Genomic DNA, 12,146 nt, shown 5'->3' with positions numbered 1-12,146 from the left:
ACTATTGCTGAATATGCTCGTGAAATTTGGGGAGTTGAACCTTCTTGGGAGAAATTACCAGATCCTCATGAACCAGGACAAGAAGATTCTAAAAAGTATGATAAGCTTTTTTGTAGAAAAGTTTACTTCACAATTTATTTTCATTTAAGTTATTGATGATAGATATTAATTTATAAATGAAACTTTTGCACCAAAAATAAAGACAAAAAATTACTGTTTTCATTGATATTTCTAATTCAAATATGACTTCAACTGAACAGTAAGATTGCAGAATATACACTGAAATTACAACATGAAGAAGGAATTGGCAACTCTTATTACAAAAATTGGACATCTGAAACAGCTAATGCAAATGATAAAAATTCCATAGAAATGGAACATATGCTGCTAAGCTAATCTTTAAATAGGAATAGTAACATAATACTCTACAGTGCTCTGTTACTAGACTATTGTGAGAAGCCAGGGTTGTAGAGATGGATTTCCTGGCATTGAGATGGTTAATCCTGCTCACAGCATCACTGGATGGTTTTTTTTTTAGTTTAACTGGAGAGAGATTTGCAGCTCTGGCTATCTTCTTTGTCGAGTGTGGAGGGTTGTGGGATTAGTGATAAAGCATTAGGCTATTTGATAAAATATACTCCAAGACCAAGTAAACTAACAACAAGTTTAATAACTCGAATAACTACATACAAAGAATGAATACACAGACATATAGCTAGGTACATAGATAACCATATTATCAATATTCTTAAGGACAACCTTGTCCGACAAAAATCTAAGTTCCAATCTACTTATTTCTAATAGACCAAGAGAGAGAGCTTACATAAATCTATCAAGTATAATACCTCTTATAGTGGGTCAGGTAGGTAGCGATGTCTTTGAATAAGTTGACTTGTAGGTTGATTGGCGAGAAGGCTTTCGGACAAATCGTCCCAAAGATTGGGTGCAAGCCCATTATATCCCCATTGAGTGTGGGAATTTTGTCAGGTGATTCTCTGTCACTGTTGCACTCGGTGGGCCATTGTAAGATTTTGTCATGGGATGGTTGGGTGAAGGTTTATTTCCTTTTAGTTGTTTGATTCTTGTGTCATTGTTTGTGTGTCGTAATTCACACTCATCAACACTGAGCTGATATTGTTTATCCAAAAACTTTCTCATGTCAGAGAGGGGCTTGGGGTCTTGATGACCATATACAAAAGTTGCAATCGGATACACCCTTTGTTATGAGAAAATAAATTATGGTGGGCGTTGTATGTTTACCAATCCTATGGGATGTCTTATGATTTCTTCTCATGTTATAGTTAATCAAAAAATTAAGTCTGGAATCTCACACTATTTTCACATGCCAAGCTGAGGTATCTGTAGGACATACATGTAGCTGGTGCCAGTGAGTGGCAATGAATCATTCACGTGCATTTGGCTGCGTAAGCCTCCAAAAGATTGCTCTAAGAACTGGTAAACATGTGAGCATGGTGCAAAGATGCTGTGCACAATATGAGTAATCATTAGCTAATGCAAAGATTGGGTACTGGAACATACAGATGCACAACAATATTGGCAGATTGCTTGTTCACTTGAAACATGATTCAGAACTCTGTTACAACAGCATCGGCTTTACAGTGTACTTCGCACTAAACTACAGGCAATGTTGTATCAATCTAAACAATATAACAGCTTCCATAAAGCAAAATTACATTTAATTTATTGAAAGTATACCTTCATTAACAGATTGTGTCAATTATATAGCAATTCAAATAGTCAAATAGTGAACAGAATAAAATAGTGAATTCTTTCCAATGACTACATTTGTATTATTTCACTCTAGCATCTTCAGATTAAACATAAAATAAAATGGAACTTTAGAATCAAATCAAATACTTGCTTTGAAAACATAAAAAAAGTGTTTTAAGTATTAAGTTAAATATTTGATTTGAGTCTAATGTTTATATTTTATATCACAAATCTTCTAATCCAAATACCAGTATTTTGCATAAAATTGTACTTACTAAATATTTTAAAATTAAACGTTCGTTCTAAGAATGGAATCCGATTGTCCTTTTAACCTGAAGCAGACCTCGACTGAGGCCGAACATGTTTGTTTTCACGAACAGTTAAGAAGTACTGGGCAATAAATGTTTAGTAAGTACAATTTTATATTTTATATTTAATCTGAAGATACTACAGTAGTTGTTGAAATTAATTTATTATTTTATTTTTAATTTATATAAATTGTCAGCACTATCTATTAATGAAATTTCAGTGTCCACTTTTTCATGAAAAATATTCCTACATATATTAAATTTAAAAAAACTTTCTTAATACAGATTATGTAATAATATAAATATTATTATTAAGATTTAATGTTACAAATATTTGTTAGAGGTTTAATACTAAATATTTCTATAATAGATTATAATTTTCAGTGCTATAACACATTTAAACTATTTTATTATAAACAGTATATTTTGTCATTAAAAAAACTTTATATTGTCAAAGCCAATGATGTAATTGCTCTACCAATTATATCATCACTATAGTTAAAAACTATATGTTAAACAAACTAAACATAAATTTTTAAAATTTTAGGAAATGAAGATTTAAATGTCCATAACAGCATAACAGAATTGCCTGAAGAATAAGGAAGCTTTTCTGAGATTTTAAACCTTTTGGATTGACAGAGAATTGCTTCCATTAAATACAAAATCAAATTAATCTGGAACTGAAAGGAATTTAAAAAACTTGGTGTGTTATTTTCAGTTACACTGTTATTAATTGGTCTGTTGTTAGTTTGCACTTTTTATATAGAATTTAATTCAGATGTAATCAATCGTAAATAGTCATTAATGTAAGTTAATTATTAAACTAAATTATGTTCCTACCAAAGTGGATTTTATCCACAAAAATAAAATTTTGTATTAAGATCTGTTATTGTGATAATGTATATTAATTAAATTGTTAAACATATTCAGTAATTAATAATAATTCATTAATTATTGTTCTTTAATTTGTTTAAATATTTTTGATGTAATTTTTGTCTTTCCTGAGATTTATTTTTGTTAAACAAAAATATTAAGTGCCACAATAGAATGCTTTGTTAAATGTGATTGTGAACAGATATCTATTGGTTGTTGCATAAAGAAAATATAGTTCATATGTTATAAAAATATTTATGTATTGTTTGAACTCACAAATATTAAAATTCATCCTTAATAGTTGTTTCCATTGATAAAAGAATAAAATGGAAGTGAATTAATTACTTATAAAGTCTATTTTATATATAACATTTTAAATTTTATTTAGTTAATTTTGTATTCTGCTTTTAGACATTCTCAAAATGTATCAAAAATGTTGTTTCAAAGATTTCTTATATATGATTTATAATTAACTGAATATGTGATTTTAAATTATAGAAAACATTTGATCTTAAAGTTGAAAATTTATGAATAAAATTTGATTATGCTTACATTGGCAGTAAAATTTTTTAATTATCCTTTATGTATTTCAATGAAAAACAAAAAGGATTATGAATTTTTATTAAATAAAAATATATCACTTTATATATTAACTAACAAAATGCTTTATTCAATTTTTTTTTGCCAAATTGAGCAAAAAAATTCCTAAATAAATGTTGCAAATATTTAAATAAAAGAAATGAAGATTATTTTAAATAACTAATCAAATGATTATTTAAACTGAATTTTTTTTCTTTTAGTTTATATGCTGAATTTTGGCAGTGACTAATTTGCTTAAAATATGTTATTGGGTAAATAAATCTTATTTTCTATCTATTTGAAAATAAATAAAATTAACAGTTATAGTTTCAATGCATGTACAGTAAATATATTGTACATACTTTGCTCATGACTGCTCTACAGTATATATCTACCTCTTTTGGATTGCAGACAAAAGAGGTAGATATATACAGTAGAGCATGCAACCCACTGCAAGCTCCTTTGTAGCTTGCAGTGGGTTGCATGCATTTTTTCCTACAATGTTGCAGGCTTTAAGCCTGACAAATACTAAAATACTCCATAAAGTCCTGTACACCAGATACCAAATAATATAAGATGATGATGTACAAACTAGTAATATGTAGTTTGTAGCTCATCTTTTTGTTTACTGATCAAGTTTAGCTTGTTCTTTGTCAGATTTCAGCTTAGTGTTGAATAATGGCATGAGACAGGAAATGGGAAAATTTACATTGTCAAAGCACTGAGGACTGTGAATTAGGACCTGCAGGACTGCATGTAGCCCACAGGCTGTGGGTTGCTTATGACTGCAGTGGACCATTGATTTTTCAAAGCTCAATTAACTGAAATTGATTTTAGAGTACTAATTTCAGAAATTATAAAGATTTTATTTAATGACAATTGTCACTGATCTGTAGGCCTGCTATTGAGCTATATCATTGTGAACACTAGTGTTAGATTTTATTCATTACAGTACAGAAAACCATGACTAATGAATCAACTCTCCTAATGTGTCAAATGCTTCACTATGCCTACACATTAATGAAACCTGTTGACATGGTCAGAAATGCTACATGAAGTAGATTTTTTAACTCATGATGATCAAGTGGGCCAGGAATTTAGCAGCATTAAAATGAAAAAAGTATGTAGAACAAGGCAAAATAAGTGATTTCTTTTGTAAAGAGAACTGTAATAATTAATTTTCACATATTAAATAAGATAAATTACCTTATTTAATATATGTATTATGTTGAATTCAAAATTTGATCAGTACATTGTAGTGTGTGTAGTGATGACACTAGTGCTTGTTTTTAATAAATTAGACAATTTATTTCTTACCATTTGTATATACACTATTAAATTTCTATGCCTTAACCATTTTTTACTAATGTACTAGAATTAAAATTAATATTTCTAGTTTATTTAAGGTATTATCTTTTATTTTTTTTCCTGCCAAGTTTTATTGAGTGGGAAAATTTGGATAAACAATCATTTCAGATAATCAGTACTCTATGTACAGTATTGCTTTATCAGTCTATACATTTAATAGCTTGTGTATATGTAGATTGTCTTTTATAGTAAATATAGAAGTAAATCACATTATGTTGGCAATAACTATCTTTTATGAACATACTTGTTTTTATCAGATCACTGAAATAGTAACAAAGGGGCAGATTACAGACAACATGAAATAGTCAGGTGCTATTATTCCAAATTTGGATCAAAAAAGAGAAAATTGGGAGACAGGAAAGAATATCTGGTCTTAAAGTCAAACCAGGAAAAAGCAGTGACACTATGGAAATGGATTAATAATGTCAAAGAAGAATAAGGAGGGGAATACATACATGCATATATACAGTGGGTGATCGGTTAACGAACAAATCAGATAACGAACACTTTCGCGAAAGATTTTTATGTTCGGACAATGAACACATGATCGGATAACGAACACCCCACAGAACAAACACAAGAAGAAGCGATGTAAATTAATGAATACCGATTGGTCTTCCCTTGTCTTCGGGCAACAATTCAAAACTTTTTGGAGTGTGGGAGACGTCGACATCGACGCTCAAGCCGATATATACCGATCGGATATTATTCCTCCAAACTTTGAAACTCTTCCTTGTAATTTCAGCCTTTTATTTTTCTGATAAAACAATTATTTTATGTATTCGTGAGACTGTCGGGTAGGCACTCGTTAAATTTAGTATCAAATTTCTAGTCAAAAATAGATACAAATTTTATTTAGTATCAACTAAATAAAATTTGATGATAAAAATTGCCAAGTGCCTGAAAATAAATATAATAATAATTTGTGTTTGAATTACTACTAATAACTACTAGCACGGTTTCAAAGTACCAGTATAATGAATATAATTCATCACACACAACCTTTCGAAACTCCAGTGATACATGTTTACAAAACAGCAAACATTTTTGACCCTATCGGGGTCTTCTTCAGGCTACAGTTATGAGGAATTCAAATATGTGCAAAATGGAACAAGAAACTGTACAAATGTGATTCAAACTTTAGAACAGAAATGTTGATATTAATAATAGAATATTACACTCGTGCTGAAATGACAGTTAAGCACGTGTAAAATTAATCTTGCAAAGCTTTGAATATTGGTGAAATGCATATGAATCAAAGTCAGTTATGGGAGTGTGTTCCCTCATAACAAAATTTTCATGCATGAGAGATGCTGACTGCATCCTTAGAGTTGATGCACGTGTTATGTAATCCCGCTTTGTATATTTCAACAGTCCATGTTTCTGAGCTGATCAGTACAGTGCGATAGCCTGATCAGACGGGCATTTTGTAGATCAGCCGTGATTCCCGGTTCAATGGCAACAGTTGAAAGGGCAGTGGTGTGTTTTTTATTATCAATGTCGTATTTTTGCTCGCAAAGGCATTTATGAAGGGAGCATTTGGTTGAGCCCAAGTGGGACAGCATATACCCCCGGTGTGTGTTTCAAGTCAAGTGTGTCCTTTCCGTTGCAGAGTAAGTTGTAAACAGATCTTGGCCTATTGTAAGCTATCTTAGTTTTAGTGATGGAGGAAATTTCTCTGTATATTGTGTCAAGATGGTGGTTGTACTTTCTGATTTTTCTTGTGCAGATACATTTTGTAAACACATATCACTGGAGTTTCAAAAGGTTTTGTGATGAATTATATTTCCTCCAGTATTGCTAAGAAGTTCATTTGTTATATAATGAATAGTTGTAAATATAGTAGTTTGTAAAGTCAGAAGAATTAAAGAGGCAAGTGTATTTTTAAAAAGTTGCATTTTGTATTATAGTAAATCTTAAAACAAGGCTCAAATACTTCAAGGTTGATTAAGTCATCATTAAATTTGAAAATTAATATTAACTGTGCTTTAACAGTATCAGAATAAATACATAAATTTTATCAAAATGTAGATGATGTAAATTGCATGACAATCCAAGTCATCTACTTTAATGATAAATTTTTCAAATTGTTAATTCATGTTAAATAGATCCTATTAGAGATACTGTCAGTTTCAATTAATTTGTTGTTTAAAACCAGATATATATAAATGCATTTTAGTTTATACAAATTTTTACCTGTAACATGAAATCTTAGAAAGGATTAAAATTTAGTTCTCAGTTTTTTGCAACTTGTTTCTAGCTCAAGGAGAAGCATGAAATAATTTTATAAGCAAGTAACATGCATTCATATCACATCTGTATAAAATATGTAGTAAATGTAGACACAATTCTTTTTCTATTAAAAAAAAATTCAAATTATGATTAACTTCTCTGTGTAAAAAAGGTTTTATTTTAATGCTTACAACTGTGTGCACTTGGATTTACTGAGTAAGTGTGTAATGTAAAACATAGATGAAAATACAGTATTTAAATTATCTTATTTAAGTATTTTTGCTCAGTCTATTATCTCTGAATTTAATCTTTTTATTAACTTTCATCAAAAATTTTGAATTATTTTATGATTATTTCATATAGATATTTTAATATCAACATAGAAATAAATAAGTACAAATATATTTTTCTTTACAAATTGTCATTGTTTATGAAATGTAATTCATTCATTAAAAGACATAAAATCATTAAAGATATTTTTAATTATTATTTTTTAATTGTTAAATTTCCAATTATTTTGTTTTTAGAGCAATGTGGCATTAAAAAAATTTCTGGATTTTTTAGTGAAGACAATTGTTATATTTGTCCACATAATAATATTTTTTTGTGGTACCTTTGTAAAGTTAGATTTTTTTTAAATATTGGTTGTCAAGACTCAAAGCAGCTTACAGTTTTAGTACTATTTATCCATTTTCAAATTTGATTTAAAATTATTAATTAGACTGGGCATTTCTTTAGATAAATAATGATATATCAGTGATAATAAATTATTAATTAATTTATCTCTTCAATTCCATGAAGGCTAGGATATATTATTGTAATTATAAAAACGATCTGTAATCATATCAATTGAATATAATAAAAATACATTCAAAAACTGAATAAACTAAAATATATAAATTAGTAATTTACTGCTTAAAAACATTTTTGAACTTTCCAACTCAACATAAGTTTTTGAATAAAAGAGAGTACATACATAGAGTACTTTAATGGCAATTTGTCTAGTCTTGATTCCACCTTTACAATGGGTATCATTGTAAAGGCGGAATCAAGACTATGGTTGTGTATAAAATTTCTTTTGTAGATAAATCTAATGAGACTTACATATAAATAAAGATAAATAAGTCAATAATTCTTTCATATGATTTTCTAATAGTTATATAATGAAGTCAATCATCAAAAGTATACAAGATGTACTGTACATAGTAAAGATAAATGTATTAAAAGAAAAAATTTCTACTCTTTTTTGTAGTTGGTTTTTAGTGTTTTAGTATGTTTATCTTTACATATGAATAAATACATAAATAAAATTTATTATATTTTNATGATAATTAATTATTCTGATAAAGAAATAAAATTTAAAAAATATTTAATGAACCTACTGAAAAAGCTAGACTTGAGTGATTTCATGTAAGCCATATCTCATAAAATGTTAGAATATACACTCTGTCACAAAAAAATGTATGCACCCAGAAGAAATCGAGCCACAATCACGAAAGTCGGTAAGAATGTAGACTAGTAAGACATGCAAATGATAAAAAATTCAGAACAAAAGATCGTTTTATTAAGAAGTTATGGCATGAAAAACGTTACAAATCAGTAAGTAGTAAAGCCACCTCTGGCAGCTATACAAGCCGAAACACGGCGTGGCTTCGAATCAATTAGGTCACCTATGACCCCTTGCAGAAGATCATGCCATAATCTTTGCAACTGGGCAGTTAATTCACTTGTATCACAAGACTGCTGCATTTGCCTTCCCAACACGTCCCAGACGTGCTCTATTGGCGAGAGGTCTGGTGACCTGGCAGGCCATGGAAATACATCATATCCTTGAAGACATTGTTGGGAGAGTCTCGCAGTATGTAGACGAGCGTTGTCCTGCTGATAAATGGCACCTGGGCGACTTGATAGAATAGGCAGTACAACCGGCGTTAAAATGCTGTCCACGTAACTGCAAGCCTTCATGTTGCCTTGAAGGACGACTAGAGGTGATCGTGTGTCATAACAAATCACTCCCCACACTGTCACACCTTATGTAATCGCTTTATACCGCTCGAAAACAAATGCTGGATCGGGCCGCCTCCACACGCATGCTCGGTGGTCATCAGCACTGAGACTGAATCAGGATTCATCGCTGAAGACCACACGCCTCCAGTCGGTCACACTCCAACTTGCCCGAAGTCGGCAAAAATCCAATCGACACTGCCTATGATGTGGGGTCATCATCATCATCATCATCAATATTTATTAAGGTATACATTTCGGTTTGCTCCTTTGTTTATTACATACATCACCTCAGTGCGGGGTATTTACATTTATTCAAGTGTTGTGAAAATCATGGCTTCTAAAAAAACAGAAATGTGATTTCAATTGAAACAAAGCAAGAAGTCATCAGAAGGAGTGAAAGTTGACAAAAACTTCCTTGTCAAATGGGGAGAGGTTCAGGAGTTTACCAACACTTATTATCCAAACAGAGCTGAGGCCAACAGCATCTCTACAATGACACCCTTGACTGTCATTTCTGACAGGTGTTGAAAAAGAGAGAGAAACAGACCACCCTGGATATGATTTTCAAGAAGCCAGCTGCCAAAAGACAAAGGATGGAACAAGAGGAGTTGACCCTGCAAGCCCCAGTAGCCTCTCCTGAATCTCACTCCGATTAAAAAACAATAAAAAGAGACCTGCTGCAATGTGTAAAAAGTCTGTATCTGTATGAATGTGTGAATAAAGTGTTCCTCCACCTCCTCCTCACAACATGTGATTACCCGGCTGCTCCATTTTCATTTTTTTTTTTATGATTACAGTATGGTTATTTTATGCTGTGGAACGAATTATATGTTTTAACATGTATTTCTATGGAAAAATGTGTTTCGTATAACGGATTTTCCACTTAACGGACGTGCACTTGGAACAGATTAAGTACGTTATACGAGGCACCACTGTAATTTCTATTCTTGGATAATTCTAAACTCATTAAATCAGATGTTTTCATACACTATATATAAACAACTTCTTTTTAAACAATAATAGTGCTACGTGTAAATATCCAGGACAGTATTTTGTTTTTAGGAGCTGTCCATAAATGACCTTCACACTAAAAGAGAGGGAGGAGGTTATAACAAAGTGGACAAGGGGAAGGGAAGAGGATTGTGCTTCAGTGGATGCCCATTTTATTTCATTAAATTTTATACAGTTTATGCATTTTATTATATTTATTTCAAAATTTCTTGTATGAAGATTTTTTCAAAATACGTCTCTTGAGCTAGTAGCAAGGGTACAGCAGAGTTTTTATTTTTAAACATTATTAGCAAATCAACAATATATTGAAATGTCTGACTAATATTTAAATCAACTAATATTTAAAAAGTTGGTTCACCATATGGTGGAAAAATCTCTGTAGGTTGACTTTAATCCTAAGGAATTTGGATTATTTAATTCCTAGATGTTAGGAAGTTTGTGGATTTTTCTCTGTATTTGGTTTAGTAATTTACATACAAGTATTATCATACTACTGTACTGTACTGTACATACATATACAAGTATAGGTACCAAGTAGTGAAGTCTGTTTTATGTGGTTTTCTTTTGTTTATATGCCCTTCATGACACACTTAAGATCCCCTGTGAGACAGGAATATAGACACTTACTCTGAATGCTTTATTTGGGGTCCTACCTGGACAAAGCGATTTCTGCTCTTATACATTAGTCAGGGGACAGTCTGTCTTGCACATCCCTCTCTCTCTCTCTCTGGTGTTGCCAGATCTTCCCGTAAAGTCTATGCACACAAACTAACGAGCAGTCATGTCTAATTATTGTGGGACGATTACATCAGGATTCTGACATCACCCAGCAATACTTTGAAAATTACTTCAGATGATCTTGAAGAGTTGATCTGCAGGACAACACAGCAAAGACTGAGAGATGGTGGAGATGGATGTAGATGATAATCATAACATCTAAAGGATTGTCAGCGAAATAGCTGGAGCATCTGACAAATGGATTAGCAATGGCAGACAGTAAGCAAATAATGAAAGAAGACTGGCTATGACAAACTTGAGTTAAATCGATTGAGATGGACTGATCAAGACAGACGGATCCTTCTATCTGGAACTTTATTTTTGGGTCTCTAACCCAAAGATAGAGTTCCAGATAGAAGAACCCATTGACCAATGACCTTTCTTGATCTGTCCCTTGGAACGTGTCCTCCTCCTTGATGGTCATCTGGTCAAATGTAAAGTAAACTTTAACTAAACAAATGTAAAGCAAATTTTATAAAAAATTTTATAAAGAACATGCAAAGATTAATTTTTTAAAACAATTTAAGCATGGCCAAGGAAGATGGTCTTATGAAAGGGATAACCTGTGCAAAATGCCCTGCTCTATTTCCTATTCTTCTGAACATAATGCTTTAATTTTGCAATTGAGATACAGTATTATGGAAAGCACTGTTATATCTTACTAGAAAGGTTGCAATCTTATAAGAGCAATTTGGATGTAATTCAATCTTTTCTATCTATTCCACCATTCTAGTCACAAAACTGTTGAGACACCACAGCATTGACTTCATTACTTGCTCTAAATTTCCAGGCTGATTTCTAATAACATTGTTACTGTGCTGAGAAATATTGTATTGAATCGTCTTGTACGTGGGATTGATAAATGAGTTTCTTTTAACAACTGAAAAATTTTTAGTATCTTCTGAACTTAAGTAATCTGGTTATGAATAGTAATTCTATGCTTGTTAACTCCTAAAGAGTTGATTCCAGAAATAAAAAATTTTAGAAAATTTGATATTTTTTTAACTCTTATCAATATGTTACTCGTAAGTTGATCATTTTGTTGGGTAAAAAATAGGAAATAAGTCTTAATTTGAGAGTTGCAGAATTTCAAAATTATTAACAAATTTTGAAAGTCTTGGCAAATCCAGAAGAGTTGGCAACAGTAATAGTAACTTATAACAAAATGTTAAAATAATTTGAATAAATAATACTTATAATATTGGACAAAATCTTTCTGAACAAAGGTTTGTCAAGTGTCAGAAAGAAGAAATTATTTTA

This window comes from Centruroides sculpturatus, unplaced genomic scaffold (genome assembly GCF_000671375.1).
Source record: "Centruroides sculpturatus isolate CEXI.00-Female unplaced genomic scaffold, Cexi_2.0 scaffold495, whole genome shotgun sequence".
NCBI classification, from domain to species: Eukaryota; Metazoa; Arthropoda; class Arachnida; order Scorpiones; family Buthidae; genus Centruroides; species Centruroides sculpturatus.
This window is presented reverse-complemented; position numbering follows the sequence as displayed.